The following is a 19401-nucleotide window of genomic DNA, read 5'->3' as shown; positions in this document are numbered from 1 at the left end:
GGGCAAAAGGTCAATTGGGACCTAGGGCTAGAATAGCCTGTGTAGAGTGCTGGTGCGCTGGTGTAGTTTTGAGATTTGTGTGCAGTTTTTGGTGCATTTTCCCACTGAGAAGGGAAAAGGGGAGGTGTGGTGAGTGTGCACAGTGAAGTGTATATACACATGGACTGCCTGCTTTAATCGTGGCTAGGCGAATTAAGGAAATCCCTCTCACACAGTGATTTGGACTTGATCCATGGGAATTTACTATTGATTGGGAATTTCCTGTGGTAGAGTGTTTAGAACTTCATTAAGGGATACATGGAGTAGCTTGCCTCAGCAGACATTTTTCTACAGCTTCTGGTTAGTTTAGAGGTTGACTTTGCGCGTGGTTGTTATTGCAATATAATATTCGTGCAGGGCAATATTATTGTTCTTCTGCAAGGCAGCAAAGTGAGTGTAGCCTGTGCCAGTGGAGACAACGCTTTAATCAAGATGATTTTGAACCAGAGATTTTAAAGTTGATGTGTCTGGAGTCACACTTGGTACCCGAAAGTTGTATTGTGTGAGAAGAAAACTGGGAAAGGACTGAGAGATTTTGTGAAGCAGCTGAGGTCTCTTATGAATAGAAATAGAAATCAGAGGAGACCAAGTGGTAGAGGTTGCTTGTCCAAAGGGCTGCCCTTGTGAACCCTGGGCTTGTTTTTGTTGTATTCAGTGTGAAGAGCTGTGGTACAGACAGACATTTAGGTGGAGGAAGCAGAGAGAATCAACTTTGTCATTTGTGTTATTCTAAGGAGACAAAGGCCCCTCAGAGGGCTATAAAGATTTTATTGGCAAGTGGTCGTGAGGGCCACAGAAGTTACAGGTTGTTTGAATTATTGGAGAAAGGGGTCTCAGGTAATTTAGGAAAGCCAGCAGAACTAATTAGAGCTGAGTGTGCTCAGCCTATTTTTATACCCCAAGACTTCCAAATTAAGGCAAAGAGTTGGAATAAAGTAAAGAAGTGCTGGGAAAGAAAAATGGGAACTAGCCAGAGTAAAGAAATTTCTAAGGCTTGTCCCTTGGGTGTTATTTTGGCACACTGGAAAGAACTGTTGGGCTATGGGACGGGGACGGGGACGGGGACGGGGGGTGACAACAAAAGGAATTTAATTTGATTTTGTACCCAATGGTGGCCACTTTATAGACTAGAAGGAGGTGTTAAATGGCCACCAGCTGGAACCTTGCACTATGAGCCTTTATTGCAGCTGATGTTATTTTTAAGAAGGGAACAGAAATGGGGGGAAGTAACATGCTGATATGTTCTTTACTCTCCAGAATCATCCTGAGTAGCAGAGAGACTGTGGAATTAAACATCCCTCTGATCCCTGGTATTGGCCCTTGAGAAGGATAATTAAGCTAATAAAGAGAAACCCAAACGATGCTGTAGTACTTGCTCAATAAATCAGCATTCCCCCCATCCTGACAAAGTTTATCACAAGAAGGCGCAGGAAGAGGAATTGGCTGACCTGTTCAGGCCTCCCCCTAAAACCCCCCTCAAAGGCAAGAGAGATCAGGGGAGGACGCGGACTCGGAGAGATCAACAACTTCAACTCCAGTTCCTTCTTCCCCACATAGTCTCATAACTCCAGTTTCTTCTCCTGCACATAGTCCCATAGCACCCCGAACTAGGAGGCAAGCAAAGGGAGTGTTAAAGAAACAAGCTGAGCTGTCTGCTCCTCCACTTACCATTGAATCACATAAACCATTATTAACGTCATATCCTCCATTACCTGATAGTGATAGTGAAGATGAAGAGCCCTCCATACATGGTCGCATAGCATCCCAGACCAGGAAACAAACAAAAGAAATAATACAAGCACCTTTACGGGAGGCAGTAAGACCCACGGGAAAGATAATGTTAGTTAAAATTCCTTTTTCTACAATTGATTTAGAGGCATGAGAAAGGATTGCCAAGAACTATTAGAGCGATCTGATAGGCACTGCTAAATGATTACAATATATGATGGAACAACACAACCCAGATTGGGCTGACATCCAATTATTGTTAGATGCTTTGACTGAGACAGAGAAGCAGTTAATTTTGAAAACAGCAGAAAACTTAGTAGAAGATGCTTGTAGACCAGCTGAACTAGATCCTCAGGAATTTTTCCTCCTTCAGGATCCACGATGGGCGTGTTGATTGAGGACCAGTCAGGTCCACCTGTATCCTAACTGTCTATAAAAAGTGTGTGGTTTTTAATAAAATTGCATTTCGCCTTCTGAGACCTAGGAGTCTTTGTCGCTTTATTCACCCCTCCTCAATACAATAGCGACATCTGGTGGACTCGGGAGGTGTTTGCAGCCAAGACTGAAGAACCGGGGGTACGGTGGATCCCACCGTTCTCTGCAGCCGAGACTGATGACCAGGAGTCCAGAAATCTCCGACGTTCCCTGCAGTCAAGACTGGACACTCAGAGTTGCTCCCATCCTCTGAGAGGAGAGATACGGTGCCTTTTCCCCATGCCCTCCTAAGAGCAGGCTGGTCCTCTTTTGACCACAGGTAGTGAAGACAGTTTAGACTATTAGGAAGGGTCCCCAGCAAGTGACAGTTTATGTTCCAGACCAAACCACTGCTTAGACAGACTGCTGGGAAGAGATTCCCTTCCAGACGGGGAATCAAACCTCTGCAGAGGAACAAATTGTGCTTTCTGTGTGGAAGGATGCATTGCTGTGCATGGGAATTTCTTTATCGGACCACTCCATACACTCCCTGCTTTGCTGGGCAAAAGCACATGGATTTTCGGTGAACACTGGGACTGCATTTAGTTTAGACATCTGGCAGTTGCTTAGGAGACTGGTTGTGGCAAGAAATCTCCAGTGGAGATAAGGACGCATTTGATTTAGCTGTTACGTGGGGCACTCTTTTTTTAAGCATTAAAGAACGGGACACCCAGGGAAAGCGAAACGAATGTGGCGGACTCAGAGGGGGTGGACGATTCCTCTCTGGACACTGACGTGCTGGAAGGCGAGGAGGCTGAGGGGTCTGCTGGCGACTTTCCCTCGGCTCCACCCGGACCCCAAGGGACACGGACGTAGCTATCAAAATCTACCCCTCACTGCAAGATTACATCCCCCCCGATATATCCCTTTCCCTGTGACTACGTAATACCAACGTATCCGTCACCGGTCACGCAGCTTGCGAGGGCTTCATTACCGAAGCCCCAGCCAGAAATTACAGGGCGTCCTCTGCCATTTGCCCCCCCTCTCTCCCCCTGCTGCCTCCTCTTTCTTCATCGTAAGCAGCGGCAGTGGAGCCTTTGCAGCAGATAGCTTTGTTTCCCCTCCTGGCACTTCCTTCCACTGCACTGCAAGCGACCGTGGGGGTGCCTCCACTGCAGCCAGCGCCCTTCCCCCCACTTCCCCCTCCTTCCTTTCCACTGCCAGCAGCGGCAGGGGTGGTTCCACTGCAGATGGATGGCACGGCAGGAGCCGTTGTCTCCTCAGCCTCCCCGTTCCCATCAGCAGAGTCGGCGCAGGCGTCTGCATCACCTCCTCCCCCTGCCACGAGCGGAACTGCAGGCACTGTGCCTTCTGTTTCAGCTGTATCAGCGCCACCACCCGCAGCGCTTGCCATGGTCCCACCTCAGTGCCTCAAGCCGGCCCATCCTCCTCTGCTTCCTCCATGCTGTCCCGCGTGCCTCTGCCCTGGGACACGGACAGTGACACGGATGAAAGCCAACAGCCTGTCCCACAGCGGGGGAGTGGCTTGGCAGCTGAGAGCTGGCACTGACGCGCTGCAAGAATGCCTCAGAACCACCTGAGGGCATTACCACCCTGTCAGGTCACTGTGTGACCAAAGCACCCTGGGCGTTTTTGGGAATCGGTCAAATTGCAAGCTCTGGAAGTGGGGAATTGGGACTTGCTAGAGAAGATGGGAATGCCTGGCGGCAGCATTATCAAGACCATAGATGCAGGGGGTGGAGACACAGGGGAAAGTCAAGCTGTTGTTCCAGCATCTGCAGGAAGCATGCAGGTGAATCAGGGAGGCAGTGTAGCTCCACAAGGGGGTGTCCAAGCCTTTCCTGTGTTTAAGGCTGTTCCCAATATGGGACAAGTTGACAGGCATGATGTCATCGCATAGAAAGTCATGCAAGATTTAAAAGATAACGTAGCAAAATATGGGCTTGGTTCTTGAGAAGTTATGCAAGTTATCAGGGTGTTAAACACAGATCTGCTTGCCCCATTTGATATTAAACATCTGGGTCAAGTGTTTTTCCAACCTGTGCAATTCAGAGTTTTTGAAGACAACTGGAGGCAGATAGCTGATATGGCTGCAGCAGATAACATGTAATTGCCTCAAACTGATCCCAGATATGCTGTTGGAGTAGATGCTCTTATGGGGAAGGGTGTATTTTCTAATCCTGATGTTCAGGCTACCTGGGACCCTCGGATTCCTGAGCAGGGTCAAAAGATAGGCAATGGGGGCACTGTTAAAAACTGTAGAAACAGCTGCTCCCAAGCAACGATATGGGACAATAATCCAAGGAATAAAGAACCCATTTCTGCCATTTGTTAAGAAATTGCAGCAGCCTTAGAAAAGCAGGTTGAGGATGATAACTTGAGACTGATTTTATGTAAGCAGTTAGCAAAGGATAACGCCAACGAAGATTGTAGGAAGATCATAGAGGCTCTTCCAGGTGACCCCACATTAACAGATATGGTCCAAGCATGCTCTAAAATGGGTTGTGTAGACTACAAAATGTACGTTTTGTCTGCTGCTATACAGCCAGCCCAGGCATCTGGCAGGGGTAGACAGCAGAAACAGGTGGATAATAAAAACAAGAAAAAAACATGGAACACTGAAGCTGAAAGGAAATACGAGTCAGTTCTTGTGTGCTAGATGTGCAAAACCAGGTCATTAGGCAAACCAATGTAATTCTAAATACCATGCCAATGGTCAGCTTTTAGCAGGCTCAGGAAACAGAAGAAAGAGTGCAAAAGAGAACTGCACTCTGGCACAAGTGATTCCCCAGGGCATGATACCAGCGCAGGCTTACTCAGCCAGCTTAGGGGCAGTATCCAAGGAGCAGCTGGGGTGGATGTACACACCTCAGCAACAGTAATTTTAGAATCTTGTCATGTATATAAGATTCCTCTGGATGCATTTGGACCTTGGGGTCAAGGATTGAGTGCACTGCTTCTGGGGAGATTTAGTGCGACCCTTCAAGGAATCTTTGTGCATCCAGGAGTCATTGATGCTGACTTTACAGGCCAAATTTGTGTCATGCTTTCCACACCCACCCCCCGTCACTATCCCTGCATCGTAACTGTCTATAAAAAGTGTGTGTTTTTAATTTTGCCTTCTGAGACCTAGGAGTCTTTGTGTCACTTTATTCATCCATCCTCAATACAATAGCGACAACCCATGACTACAGTTACTTTTAAAATTTATAATTGTATAATTTCCAACACATTGATTGAAGTGATGGTCACTGTCTTGGAGGAAAAAGCCTTTGTAACACTAAGTCCAATGGGTTAATATACCCCTGGCTCAGTGGGAACACCCAGGTGCCTTCCCTGTTGGGGAGCTTTCAGGTCTCTGCTGGAAGACCTCAGAAATCAGTCTGGGGAAAATTCGAGGGTCTTTGATGGCTTATGACACCTTCTGACATGACAGCTGCCTCTCATGTCAGTGTAGTTGAGCCAATTATGCCCCATCAGAAGGGATGAATACTCTCAGGACCTTCCCCAAGGGGACAAGACAGAACAAGCTGGAGGGGGTGGGGCTGAGGGGGGAGTAGCTTTCGGTGGTGAGTGGTGATTTTTCACCCCCTCCGTCTTATGCAGATTAGAGGCCATTACACACCCAAAAACTCACCTTCTCTCCTGGGGGTAGTGGGGCGCAGTGCAAATCTGGCCTCAGAAAAGCACCCTGCCACCTCCACAAAGGGGGAATTATTTTGAGTGATTAGCTATTAACATTTCAATCTCTCACAGGCACTCCACATTCACTAGTCTACTTGGATACCAGCATGGACCCTCTGCCCACATGATAATCCTGCCCATACCCAGGGCCTCCTACACTACAAACCTGCTAGTCCAGCTTGATTTTTGCTAGCAACTTATGCACACACATGCACGCATACAACCTGGGTTTCTGGAGGATACACACACTTTCATGCCCTGCTGGCAGCTGGCACCAGGCACATTTACCGTGACCCACACTTCTGCTCCAGCTGCCAGTGCTGAACCCCTCACTCACATCAGTATGTCCTAGTAGCTGTTTTTTGGAACACACAACCATTCCCATCCTGGTGGAGGTTAAAGACCCCCACTTGCTCCAGTAGCTGTTACTGAGATCACACTTGCTCCGTTAACTGACACCAAAGGACAGGGGTACACACACTCCTGATCAGACTCCATGTTATAAATGGGTAATGTGATGACTGGCTCTCACAAATAAGAGATAAATATTGTGGGTATGTTAAGAGAGGTTTTGTTGATATATGGTTATGTTGTTGTAGTTTGTTGTTTGGACACCCTCTGTTCTCCCCATAGTCCCCTTTCCCCCCCTCTGTATTGTTGCCACCGGACAGCCTTGGTTGTCAGAGTTGTCAGAGACATGTGGAAGGAGGGCATGTACATCTGCCCCTTGCATGGGGAAGTTGGGAATGGGGAAAGCCTGTTGCTGGGGAGGCATGGCATGACAACACCTCACTTCCAATCAAGTTGCAAGAAAGTCTCCACCAATGGACGGCGAAGAAAAGTTGACTGGCACACTTTAGGAGGGGCCAGGGTTGGCTGATGCAACCCCAGGGGTATAAAAGGTGGAGCAACCACTTTGTAGATGAGCCTCTGGCAGTCGTCCATGCTCCCAGCACTGCTCTTTTTCCTTATTCATTCCTTTGTTGTATTTTTTAAGGTTTAATAACCCTTTATAATTTTAAAGTGAGCAGTCATTTCTCACAATTGGGGTCTCACCCAGGATCAAAATCTCGTCGCCGTGGCCCTAGGAGATTTGAGACGAGATGCTTGCCCCGCCAATTTCGGCGGCTTGATCAGCTTTTCTTGGCGTCATAGGTGATTTGGAGGTCGACACCCTGGGAACAACAAATGATTAAGTAAGGAAAAAGAAAAGGGGGAAGAAGGGAGAAAGCCCCCTGAAACACTGCAGATGGAAAGATCTGGAGGATTGTGAGTATTGTGCTTGGGGGATGTGAAAAATAGAGTTCACTCTTTAGAATTTTTAAAAGTTTAATAAAGGATAAAAAAAGGACAAATAAGTAATCTAGCGCTGCGGTGCTTGTGGTGAATGGCCAAAGAGCATGGAGGTAGCTTGAAATCATGTTCTCTATATAGGGTTACATTGCTGGGGTTACATGCATATTCATTAGCTTATACATTATTCAAACATTTCTTTGAGTTTCTGATGTTCCAGGAGCTCTTTTGTTTGTTTTCAACCTCTGATTCATCTGCATAATATTCTGCAGGTTAGGTCCATATATTTTATGGCTTCCTGAAGTTCTGTCCTGTTGTTTCACATTCCCTGATAACAAGTAGTTAATAAATACTCTCTAGGATTCTGGTTTCTCTCACTCTTATCTCTCGGACAGGCCAGTCTGCGGATGTGAGAAACAGCATAATTGTTTTACACCATTTTCTGAGTTAGTTACATAAAAGCATTTTTAACATTACATGGTCTCTATTTTAATCATTTTTCTAAAGTCTATAATAATATCGTATTTTTATTGCACTACTATTATATAAACTATATGGTACATACATAAACAGATTATACTATACTCAAAAGCAGTTAAAAAGTAAGCATAAATTGTACCATATAAAAAATACTTGTGATTAATTAAACCTGCTATTCCATATAGCATTATAAACCCCACATTTTTCCACCAGGATAGTCCAAAAAAGTCTTCCCACCATCCTTTATTCATTATAGATTCCCACTTTTGGACTGGTACATGGGCTATTTTCCAGATGTTTTTGGCTATATCCAAAACTGCCTCCCCATTATAATCAATTTGTAGGCAACAATCAGAGGTGTTAAACTTTCCACAAACCCCTCCTTCTTCTGCTAATAAGTAGTCTAGTGCTCACCAATTTCGATACACTGCAGCTCTGGTTTGCCTTTGTTGGCTGACTATTAATTCCATGGCCCCATCTGTTTCCTTAGTTATGATTTCTACAACTGCTTGGACTCTTATATAGCTTATATACAGCAGTATGTTTAGCTTATATATAGCAGTACGATATCCCCAACTCCCATCCTGTGCCCAGGTGCCTGGACTGTATGTTTGTATTATTTGTTCAGGAGGCCACTCCTCCTCACCCCACTTTTGATATCCCCCAATTTCTCTGATTAATTCTCTTTTGTCTCTTTTTAAGGCATCATAGACTGGCATTCCCAAATTGTTCCCATCTTGGTTTGGCAGCAGGAAAAATCTTGGTTGCATGATTCCTAGAGTACAACTTCCTTTCCATAGGGAAGGAAGTTTTGGATAAGCCCTCTTCCCACAAATCCAGAATAAGCAATCTGGTGCTCTCCAGTACTCTTTTCCTTGGTTATTCACATTTTCCCAGAATTTAGATATTTCGGGGATCCCATAATAGGGATTTCTTCCAGGGTTATTACACAGGAAAAGTTTAATCTCTTTTTCATATTTACGGTTCTTTTTCTTCTCCTGGGTCCAGTATTGTGTTGGTTTTTCAGGGATCCACCCTGTGGAAGCTCCATTATAGACTTTATATCTTTTACAGGAAGTTTGTCCTACGTAATCCAAGAATTCTTTTCTCAAATGCCAGAGGCACTCCTCTCCTATTATTTCTGAACTTAATATCCACCCCTCTGGTCGGTTTTCTCCTTTCTCCTTTCATGTTGGTTCTATTTCATTTAAGGAGTTCAACCAGGCCTAGGCTACTACCTTACCATGTCCACTCTTCAGACATTAAAGTCCCCCCCCATATACCCAGCAGGTGGTAACATTCAGTTCTTTGCTGGTCCTTTCTCCCAGATCTACAAACAAATTCTTCCCTAACCTTGAGATTTCTATCTCAATTTCTATTTGTTGTTTGAGCTTTGTATAGAAATCCCTGCGTGGAGTTGGGTCTGGGTTGGACTGTTGTATCTGCTTTCTTTGCCTGCCTTTTATTCGTTCTTGTACCAAATCTCGTATCAAAACTTGTTCCTTTTTCCATTCTTGAGTCTGACCCATGGAGAAAAACCCATTTGTCTCCTTGTGGTCATCCCTAGTTTGATCCCAGAATTTTCGTAACGCCACACTTTCAGCCATTTTGTACACAGGTGTAAACTTTGGATGAATTATAACAGTGGTGGCTGAGAGAGGTATGAAAACTAAAATAAGAACCTTGAGGTTTTCCATGGTACAGGGGTCTGTAGCATCAGTGACATGGATCATCTAGATTCCCAAGGGGGAGAAGACTAACAAGGAGTATTAGGAGCCCAGTATAACGTGTACTCCCACTTTCTATGCCTGATAGGATTGCTGCCCACAGCATGTAAATATGATCTTCTTGGTGGTGAGTAGAGAGGTTAATCTGGTCTTGCCTCCTTATCTCCTTATCACAAAATTATCTATGTGCCTGCTTTTATTATATTGGGGTTCTTTGCTGTTTGTTAGATAGCCAGCACTTATTAATTTCACTTGCAGAATAGGGTCTTATTACCTCCCCATCATATGGAGTTGTTGTCTGCTTTCAAAATATGGTCCCTGTTTTTGATTTACTACTGAAACAGGGAGTTGGAAATTTAACTCGGACTAGAAACCAATTTTGGATTTTTTTGTTTAGTCTTTTAAATTGTGTGCTCACAAAAAGGCCTGCAGAGAGGACAAAGGAGACTCAAGGCTACTTAGAAAGGAATGCAACCATCCAAGCTGAAGAGAGATAAGAAGAGGCCCCCCACTGACCTTGAGACTGAAGCAGACAGAAAAACTGAATCTGGGTTATAAACACCACATTACAACTAAAAGACTGAAAAACTTTGCGGGCTCATAAAATTGATAAGACAGTTTAATGCATATGTCTTTTACGCATATGCAACAGGTTAGGGAATAATGTAGACTCGGGAATTTTCGGGGGTGTGTATGTCCTTGGGGAGCATGCATCCAGTGCTGAAATAAATCATACCAGCTTTACAACTTTTACAAGTTGTGGAGTTCTTTTTTTCCTCAAATCAACTACAGTGTCCCACTCAGCTTCTAATAGCTTGTGAATATTGGGGAGCATCCATTCAACTCCACAACAGAGGGTTAAAATTAGTAATTGCCCTTGATTAGTGTTGAAACTTCTCCTTTTATCTAGACAAATTTTGCAACACGCTTGCGGCCTGGGGTAGCTACAACACCAGAGCTGGCCATAATTTTCACATTGATGTTGTACCCAACTTGAGTGTCTCGTTCCAGGGTGCTTCAAGCAGGGTATGTAACCAGGAATAAATCTGGGAGATGTCTCATCAGGGAGAGCTGATGGTTTGTCTTTTTTCAAGTTACAGGCAAAAGCAAAAACTCTAGGATCATTTATCGATGCCGTGTTTGTTAATCTAAATATCCCTGATCCCCCCCGATTGGGGAAGTAGTAAATTTCTGCCCCAGAGTTTAGAAAGCCTCTGGCCTTTGGGAATACAAAAGAATGGATAAAGACCACGTGGAACTCCTTTCCAGTCTGGATTGATGTGTGGTTGCTCATGGTTTATTTGCCACACTGAGCCTGTGCGTTTCGTTTTAGAGTCACTTTCAGTCCTTCTGTGGAAGTGACGATCCTCCAGTCACGGGGTTCTTCTACTGGTCTTTTTATTCTGCTAGTGTGAGTCCATCCTCATTCCTCAGTTCGTACAGCCAATTCGGTGGTCAGCAACACCTGAAAGAGACCCTCCTCTTGTGAAGTTAAAGTGAATCATGATTTTAAAGGGTTGAGATTTTAGTGGAGGGTTAGAACCGATTCATATTGAAGTTGGATACACCAACGATAGGTTAATGATTATTAGATGCTTAAGCTAAAGCTAATTGTTATATTATGAGCTCATTTGCAGAAGGAAGTGGAGCAAGTGAACTATTATAGGAACATATTGAAACCAGTAGAACAGTGCCCAGCACCTGCACTCTATGTCAATCCATCGTGAAGCAAGGGGCCTTGGATCATACTAGAAGGTCACAGAGACCTGACAAAGACCTTCCTGACTTCATCCCTGGGACCACTGACCCAATTCAAGACCACCGACCCAATTCGAGACCACCGACCCAATTCAAGAGAAGAGTTGCACACGTGTGAAAGACTAATAACCTCATTGTGGTGGTTTGACAGGAAATGTGTTTTTTGGGATGCTGTGTTTTTGGCCAATGGATATTCAGGCTTTAATATTGGCATTTAACCTGGCCATTGGGACATGGACACGCCTCTGAGAACACGGGGTTAAAAGCAGAGCTCTCCCCTGGGAGGGCCCTCTTGGGTTTCCAGCGGGAAAGAGTTCGGGTCTCTCCCCCGGCCCAGCTGCTGGCTGGGCAGGGGGAGGGGAAAAGCCATGTGGCCAAGAGAGGTAGGCCTGAGCCCCGGGGTGGAAGGGTGGAAGAGAGAAAAAGAGAGAGAGACACCGGGAGCCATCGGGCAGCCCCCCCTGAGAGACAGAGAGAGAGAGAGAGAAAGAGCCGCTGCCTGAGACTGTAACCTTGAAGCTTGATAAACATGGGCCTGTGCCGGCAGCACGGCTGGGACGGAGAAGAGGGGGGGGTTCAGCCGGCCGCTTGTAGGAGCTTTTAACCCCTTTTTGGAAAATGAGAACTTTACAGAACATTGACCTTTCCTAGAAGATAGAGTGGAAGATGAGGAAGAAAATGGGCCAGTGTGAGAGAGGTCTGGGCAAGCGAGAGATAGTAGAAGAGTAGAGAAGAATCCTAGTGGGAAGAGATGATGGAGTAGCTTTTGCTGGACTCTTTTTGTATAGCCATGGACAGAACCAAGAGGGTTCAGTGTTGATGCCCCTCGGCCCCAGGGGGTGAAAAATATGGGGGGGACAGGTGTCCCAAAGGAGAGATTGTGGGGACAGGTGTCCCAAAAGAGAGATGACGGCCTCAGAACCAAGAGGGTTCAGTGTTGATGCCCCTCGGCCCCAGGGGGTGAAAAATATGGGGGGGACAGGTGTCCCAAAGGAGGGATTGTGGGGACCGGTGTCCCAAAAGAGAGATGGACAGACCCAAGTTCCTTGTGACACAGAGACTGCATTCTAGGGGGAGGCAATGGCCTCAGAACCAAGAGGGTTCAGTGTTGATGCCCCTCGGCCCCAGGGGGTGAAAAAATATGGGGGGGACAGGTGTCCCAAAGGAGAGATTGTGGGGACAGGTGTCCCAAAGGAGAGACTGTGCCTTTTTGGATCGGGACAGAGCATCCTTAAAAGACAACCCTAGAAGCAGTTCTGGTCCGTGTTCAGTGGTGAGAGCACTGGACATGAAAAGGAAGAAGTCACCACGGCAGATGTTCTCCGGGCGGTGCCACGAGTGACACGGAAACACACGAGGCTTCGACTGTGTTTCCAGGGGAAGCCCATGGTACAAGAAGGACTCCTCTCCTCTTGATGAACTGAAGATTGATTGTCTAAAAGGTGCTGCTGGACCGAGAGTTGGTGATTTGAGGATCAAATGTATTGTGTTGAAATTTGGTGGGGGGAGGAGGAAATGCTTTTGTGAGGTTCTCATTTTCCCTGTGTGTGTGTTCCTTTTTATCTGTAGTTGTAGAGTAGTTAATAAAGTTCTGGTTCTTTTTTCCCTAAGTAGGAGCCTGCTTTGCTTATTCCTGGTCACATCTCACAGCAGAAACCAGGGAGAAGGTATCTTCATGGGGGCACTGGCATTGTGCCAGTGTTAAACCATGACACTCATTTTAATACAAAGCAGGGATGGAAGGTGCTGGGGTTATGCATATGTAGTATTTTGGGAAATGAATAGAAGGCAATAATCCTTGTGCAGTGTGGTCATGCATTTTGGGGATGACCCCCACGGTGCCGCTCCCTGGCATAATAAACATACCACTTTCTAACTTTGACTAGTTAGAGAGTCTTTGGCCGTGATTTTCGGTTTTAACAATTCAAAAGGTTGGTCTTTCCATGATTTTACCATTACCCAATTCCCAAGAGTGACATTATGAATTTTGAATTCTAGATTACCAGTCTGTGGGATTCTTCCCTTTTCCCATAGTTGTTCCTCTAGAGTTTGTGCTATAGACAGGACATATTTCTTGACACTGTCCTCCCCTTCTTCATAATTGGCCATACTATTGGGCAAAATCAGAAAAGGTAAACCAAACATCATTTCATAAGGTGAAACTTTTAAGTCTGATCTGAGCTGTGTTCTGATTCTCAACAAAGCTAGGGGTAGGCACTTGACCCCCACATTTGGGTTTCAGTCATCAGTTTAGTTAGAGTTCTCTTGAGAGTTTGAGTCATCCTTTCAACCCACCCTGAACTCTGTGGATGCCATGGAGCGTGTAATTTCCATTCTATCCCCAGAGCTTGGGCTACTTGCTGCAGTACTTTTGAGGTGAAATGGATTCCTCAGTCTGGGTTGATGTGATTTACTATTCCATACCAGGGAATGATTAGTTCTAGGAGAGTTTTGCATACAACATTGGTAGTAGCTTTAACCACTGGTACCACCCCTACCCAATGGGTCGAATGATCCACTATTACTAACAAAACTTTCCACCGTGGCGCTTGTGGGAGTTCAGTGAAATCTTCTTGGATACTCTGAAAGGGTCATAAGGCTAATTCTCGCCCTCCTCGGTGGACTTCCCTCATGACCTTTTTGTTTACTTTTTGGCATATGGCACACTTGTCAGTTATTTGCTTAGCTATTCCAAAAATTCCTGTACAACCCAAATTTCTCAGGAACTGATCACTCAGCTATTGGGTAGCCCAGTGTGTTTTACTATGTATGCATTCTAATATTTTCCTGGCCAATAGTTTATTTAATAACTGTCTCCCATCAGCACCCACTTTCTTTCATTGTCCTTTTTTGCTCCTTGTCCTGGTTTGAGAGGAAGTGAGTTTTTTGGTATGCTGTGGTCAAACCAATAGGTGCTCAGATTTGAATATTGGCACCTGGTGTGGCCACTGAGGACATGGATACGCCTCTGGGAACACAGGGGGTTAAAAGCAAAGAACTCTCAGGAAAACTTTCTCTTGGTTCCAGTCCGTGAAAGAGGTCAGATCTCCCCTGCCCAGCCGTGGGCTGGGCGGGGGAGGGGAAGCCATGCGGCCGGGTGAGGTGAGCTGGGGCCCTGGACAGAGAAAGGAGGTGAAAGCCCCTGCAGGATGGAAGGGTGGACGAGCCCTGAGAGACATCGGGCAGCCACCCCCCCCCCCTCCCGCCCAGGAGAGGGAGAGAGAGAGAGCTGGTGTCTGTGCCTGTGCCACCTTTCAATTTGATAGCACAGCCGGCCAAGAAGGAGAAGGGGGGGGGGGGTTTGGCGAGAAGATGCCCAGCAGGGCAGCCATGGGAGTTCTGGACAGGCAGAGCCTGAGATTTTTGAACCCTTTTCTTGGATGATGGAAACCTTACAAATGCTGATCCTCCTGGAGTTGAATGAGAAGAGAGATGGAGATAAGAGGAAATGAGCCATGAGAGAAGATGAGAAGAATCTTGGGTGGGTGGAGGTGATGGAGTGGCCTTTGGCTGGAATTTTCTTGTATAGCCATGGACGGAACCATTTTTCCTGTGACACAGAGACTGCATTTAGGGGGGAGGCAATGGCTTGGAGCCAAGAGAGTGCAGTGATGTTATGTGAAGGAGTGCATGAACAGAGGAGACGGCTGAGGAGGGTGGTGGTGGTGCCCTCTGTCTTCGGGAAAGAAGAAGAAGATCTCTGTTCTCGAGACCCCTCGGCCCCAGGGGGTGAAATTTGGGGGGGACAGGTGTCCCGAAAGTGAGAGACTACTTTTTCTGGAATTGGGCAAAGCATCCTTGAAAGGGGAACCCTAGAAGCAGCTCTGGTCCATGTGCAGTGGTGAGAGCACTGGGCATGGAAGGAAGATGTCACGATGGCAAATGATCTCTGGGTGGTGCCACGTGTGACATGGAAACGCACAAGGTTTCAACTGTGTTTCCAGGGGAAGCCTATGGTAAAAGAGGGACTCCTCTCTCCTTGATGAACTGAGAATTGATTATCTTAAGGATGGTGATGGACTGATAGTTGGTGATCTGAGGGATGGATGTATTGGAAATTTGGTGGGGGGAGGTGGAATGTTTTTGGAAGGTTTTCCTTCTGAGTTCTGTGTGTGTTCCTCTTTATATATAGTTGTAGGTTAATAAAGTTTTTGTCTTCTTTATTCCTTAGCTGGAGCTTGCTTTGCTCTATTCCTGGTCACATCTCACAGCAGACACCAGGGGGAGTATATTTTCATGGGGACGCTGGCATCGCGCCAGCATCAAACCATGACATTTATGGTTCCCTGACTGAGAATCAAACCCAGGCCGTGGCGGTGAGAGCGCCAAATCCTAACCACTAGACCACCAGGGAGAGTATATCTTCATGGGGGCGCTGGCATTGTGCCAGCGTCAAACCGTGACACTCCTATTTCAAGGAATTTCTTTTCCTCTGTTTTACTTATTGAGGGAAATCCAGGACTCCTGTACAACTGACCAATGTGATCAAGCAGAAGCCATTTATTGTTTACATTACACACATATTTATAGATTCTACAAACTACTAAGTACACACTTCTTGATTGGTGCCTTTGTCTTGTTCACTCATTTTCTGCCTGCATTTCTTGGAGTATATGACTGATTGCAGTCCAGGTGTTTCACAGTCCTCTGTTATCTAGTTCTTGCGGTCTTGGTATTCGGTATCTCAGCCTCTTCTTTCTTAATTTAGCACAATTTATGTTCCAACAGCCTTGACGAATTCCTGAGGCTTTGATAACAAACTTAGAAGCAGGTTAGCTGGTGCACACTATGGCCTAACCCTTGCTAATACATTGCAGCGATTCCCCTTTATTCTTCTTCTTGCACCAGCCAGACCCTCTTTACTGTATTTTCTACTAAGCGGGTCGCCAATTTAATTCTGCATGGAATCACACAAAGCAGTATAATAATGACTACTAATGCTGATTTGCAGAAGCAAACAAACTCCACAACTTTTGGGAAAGTTGTAAAGCTGGTATGTTTATTACAGCGCTGGACGCATGTGGGAATCATTCCCCTAAAATGACATGCGTACCTCTGGGAACTCCAGATCCCCTTTTATCTCCCTCTCAAATACATATGCATGCAATTTCACAATAGGTTCATACATATTCATTCCACTGATTTCGTATGACACTTGCCGCTAATTATTCTTTATCAGAAAGAACTCCTGGGTCAGGTTGCCCTGCTCTGTCTGCCCCCCCCCTCCACCCCCCCCTTATCTCTTGTCCTTTGGCTGAACCAGTCATCTAAGCACAGGCCCTTCACGAGAACAGGCAGTCAGACCAAACAGCAAGCTACAGACTTAACTCAAAGATGTACATTTCACCTAAATCAAAATGGATTTCTAATCTGAAAAATTTCCACTCTGCCTCAATACTAACAAAGCTCCCTTTACAGTATCTTTCAACCATCCAGTTATTCCCCATTCCTCAAACCATTCATCCAAACCCCAGTCATTCATAGTCAATTTCTTCATGTTATCTTGCAGTTGTTTGAGTTTCCTGTGAATGGATGCAGAACGGTCAGAGAGGTTCATACAACACATTTCTTCAAACTCCTCACATCCGTGTCCATGTGCTAACAAAAAAAATTCTATAGCAGCTCTGTTTTTGCAATGTGCTGTGCCTAATGCTATCTACATCAGTGAGCATCTGATTTAAAATAGCTCAAATTATGTTTAGCTGTTTAGCTGTCCAGCATCCCAACCTATTCAGTGTAGTCAAAGCTTAAGCAGCTGCAACACCAGGAGTAAGGAATGATGCTATGATTCTTGCTGGAGTGCCCCAAAACTCTACACGATCAGTACAATTAGATCCTATGCTTGTGATTGCTCTTTTAGTTCTTTTGCTATGTCCTGCTCTCCAAATAGTCTGATTCAACATTTCTTGCATGCTAGGGGCAAACATGGTTAGTTTTCCTAGGTAACAAGGTCCACCAAATGGATTACTCAGAATTGCGGGCCAGGGTCAATCTCCACAAATTAAAAAGACACCTGGTGGAAACTTTCTTACAGTCACATTTGTACCTGCACTTCCAGGATTGTGGCAATATTTGGTCACATTCTTATACCATGGAGAATTGGTATTAAGGATGACACTATTATTTTTGGGGTTTGGGACTAGGACATTGCTCGTATTAGTTGATTTTGGGTTTAAAAAGTTGTTAAAAACCAAGTAATAATTTCCAGGTACCGATCCTAGCAAGTCTAGGTCTTGGGGTTCTAGTCTGCTTTCATTCAGTGATTTTGTTATCATACCTGCTTGGAAGCCCTTGCCGTTTGGCTTAATCCCCAACCATTTGCATCTGTCCAATTTTGTACCACCACTGGTTATGTTACACCAGCAATCCTCTGTGTTCGGCTTACTGGCTTCCACGTATGGTTTTCCTCCAGCTCCTACCTGTTTTACAAACCCAGCAAAGTCATTCATTGGGATACCAATTAAAAATGTACGAAAAGGATCTCCTGGAATGGCTAAGAATAAACAAAAGGAATCTGCCCTGGTAGCATTGGCCCAAGTAAGCCACATATCCTGTCGATGCCATCAAGCCTTCCGGATGATGTTCTCCCCTGGAGTGTTGGCATAGTAAGCAGGAAAACGCTACCTCCATTGCACTCAGTGACCCGCTTAGTGACACTGAGGCTACCAGGCATGCAACACTGCAAAACAGAACCACCATAGATTTTCTACTGCTTGCCCAAGGACATGGCTGACAAGACTTTGAAGGGATGTGCTGCCTCAACATCTCTTCACATTTAGAATCCATCCACACAAATATCCAGAAGCTGAGGGAGCAAATAAAGGACTTAAAGGTGGAAAAACACCCAGATTGGATCAATGAACTTTTTGGACAGTGGGGTTTCACAGGACGGGTTTCATCTTTTGTCAAAGGAATTTTTTGGATTGTAATAATTGTTTTTATCGTCTTAGTCATGTTTCCCTGTCTAGTCAAGTGTATGCAAAAGTCCATTGGGGAGGTCTTCTTAGTAAGAAATAAAAGGGGAGTTGTAGCATCCCATGAACTCTCTCCTCTTGGTCAATTCCCAAGCTCTCTGCCCTGGCAATAGCAGTAACTACTTACCATAGAGTTGGTCCTCCTGGGGAGAAAAGACAGACTCTCCCATGGACTTCTGGTTCACTGATCCCTGGTTTCTCCTTTCCCTGTTCCCTCATTGGTTGGATACCAGTGGTGGCCAACCCCCTCCCCCAGAGACCAATCCCCTCTGCCCTGTCCTCAGCTCTGCCCCCCACCCCTTCCCCTTCTTAAGCTGCCTGCACCACATGATGGTCCTCTTTTTCCTTGCTGTGTCCCCTTCAGCCTCATGTGATATACTCTGCTGGAATAAAACCTTGCAAAAAAGAGCCTTTCTTGCCTCTCTTGCTGAGCCAGCTGCGGTGAGTGTTGTGTGAGGGTTTGACTGTGTTGCCTGAATGTTAACTCAACCTGCTTTTCTACAGGAGAGGTTTGTTTGGAACAGTTAATAGGCAGCAGCACCCACCATTCCAACACCTGCATTTTTACTGGCAGGTTAATTTAGAGAAGCACCCAGCACTCTGACCCCCACAGCTGACCAGCGAGAAAAGACCAGCCCCAGCAAGGGGGCAAAACCATGAGCTCCTCCACCAAATAAGCTGAAGCCTGAAAAACAACATGGAAACAAAAAGAGACAGCACCAATAAACCCAATCCAAAGCTGAGAAGAAGCACAGCATCCCAGAACAAGGATAGACAACACTCCACAAAGAAAAAAGGCCAGAGTTCATCCACCGTCCAGAACAAGGACATCTAGAAAACAGTGAAAAGCTCAAACACAGCCTGCATGGCCACACTCCATGGGCACCAGGATGCACAAAAAGGAAACGAGCCCAGCACTTCTCGAGGTTTCAGGGGAATTAACTCTTATTCCTGTTACTCGGGGTAACACCACCCAGGTATTGAACTTTTGGGTGTGCCGATGTCTGCACTCTCCACACCTAGGGAAACTTCCTCCTCTAAACTCACGGCTATCAGATCCATGCTCCACACATTCTAATCTCACCCAAGGATAGCAAAAGCATTCACAGTTCTGAGGGCAATGGATGTTTTCAGGTGGTGCTGATTGATTAGTTCACTATGATTACCTACTAACCGTAGATGATTCATAACATAAACTGCTTTCAGCCCTCACAGAATGGAGCTCAGCCCATCCTCCCCCATTTCTTGTTTATCAAGCAGTCCTTTCAGTACCTGATGTGTCC

At 45.7% G+C, this 19401-nt stretch overlaps 1 non-coding gene across 1 annotated transcript; it reads right to left on the bottom strand.

Annotated features, from left to right (window-relative positions):
• Positions 1-15426: 15426 nt before the first annotated feature.
• TRNAE-CUC (transfer RNA glutamic acid (anticodon CUC)) lies at positions 15427-15498 on the bottom strand. The gene has a single exon. It is a non-coding gene; the product is annotated as a tRNA-Glu (tRNA).
• Between the last annotated feature and the right edge of the window lie 3903 nt (positions 15499-19401).

This window comes from Agelaius phoeniceus, chromosome W (assembly GCF_051311805.1).
Source record: "Agelaius phoeniceus isolate bAgePho1 chromosome W, bAgePho1.hap1, whole genome shotgun sequence".
Taxonomy (NCBI): domain Eukaryota; kingdom Metazoa; phylum Chordata; class Aves; order Passeriformes; family Icteridae; genus Agelaius; species Agelaius phoeniceus.
Note: the sequence above shows the minus strand (reverse complement) of the source record. Positions and strands in the feature narration are given on the sequence as shown.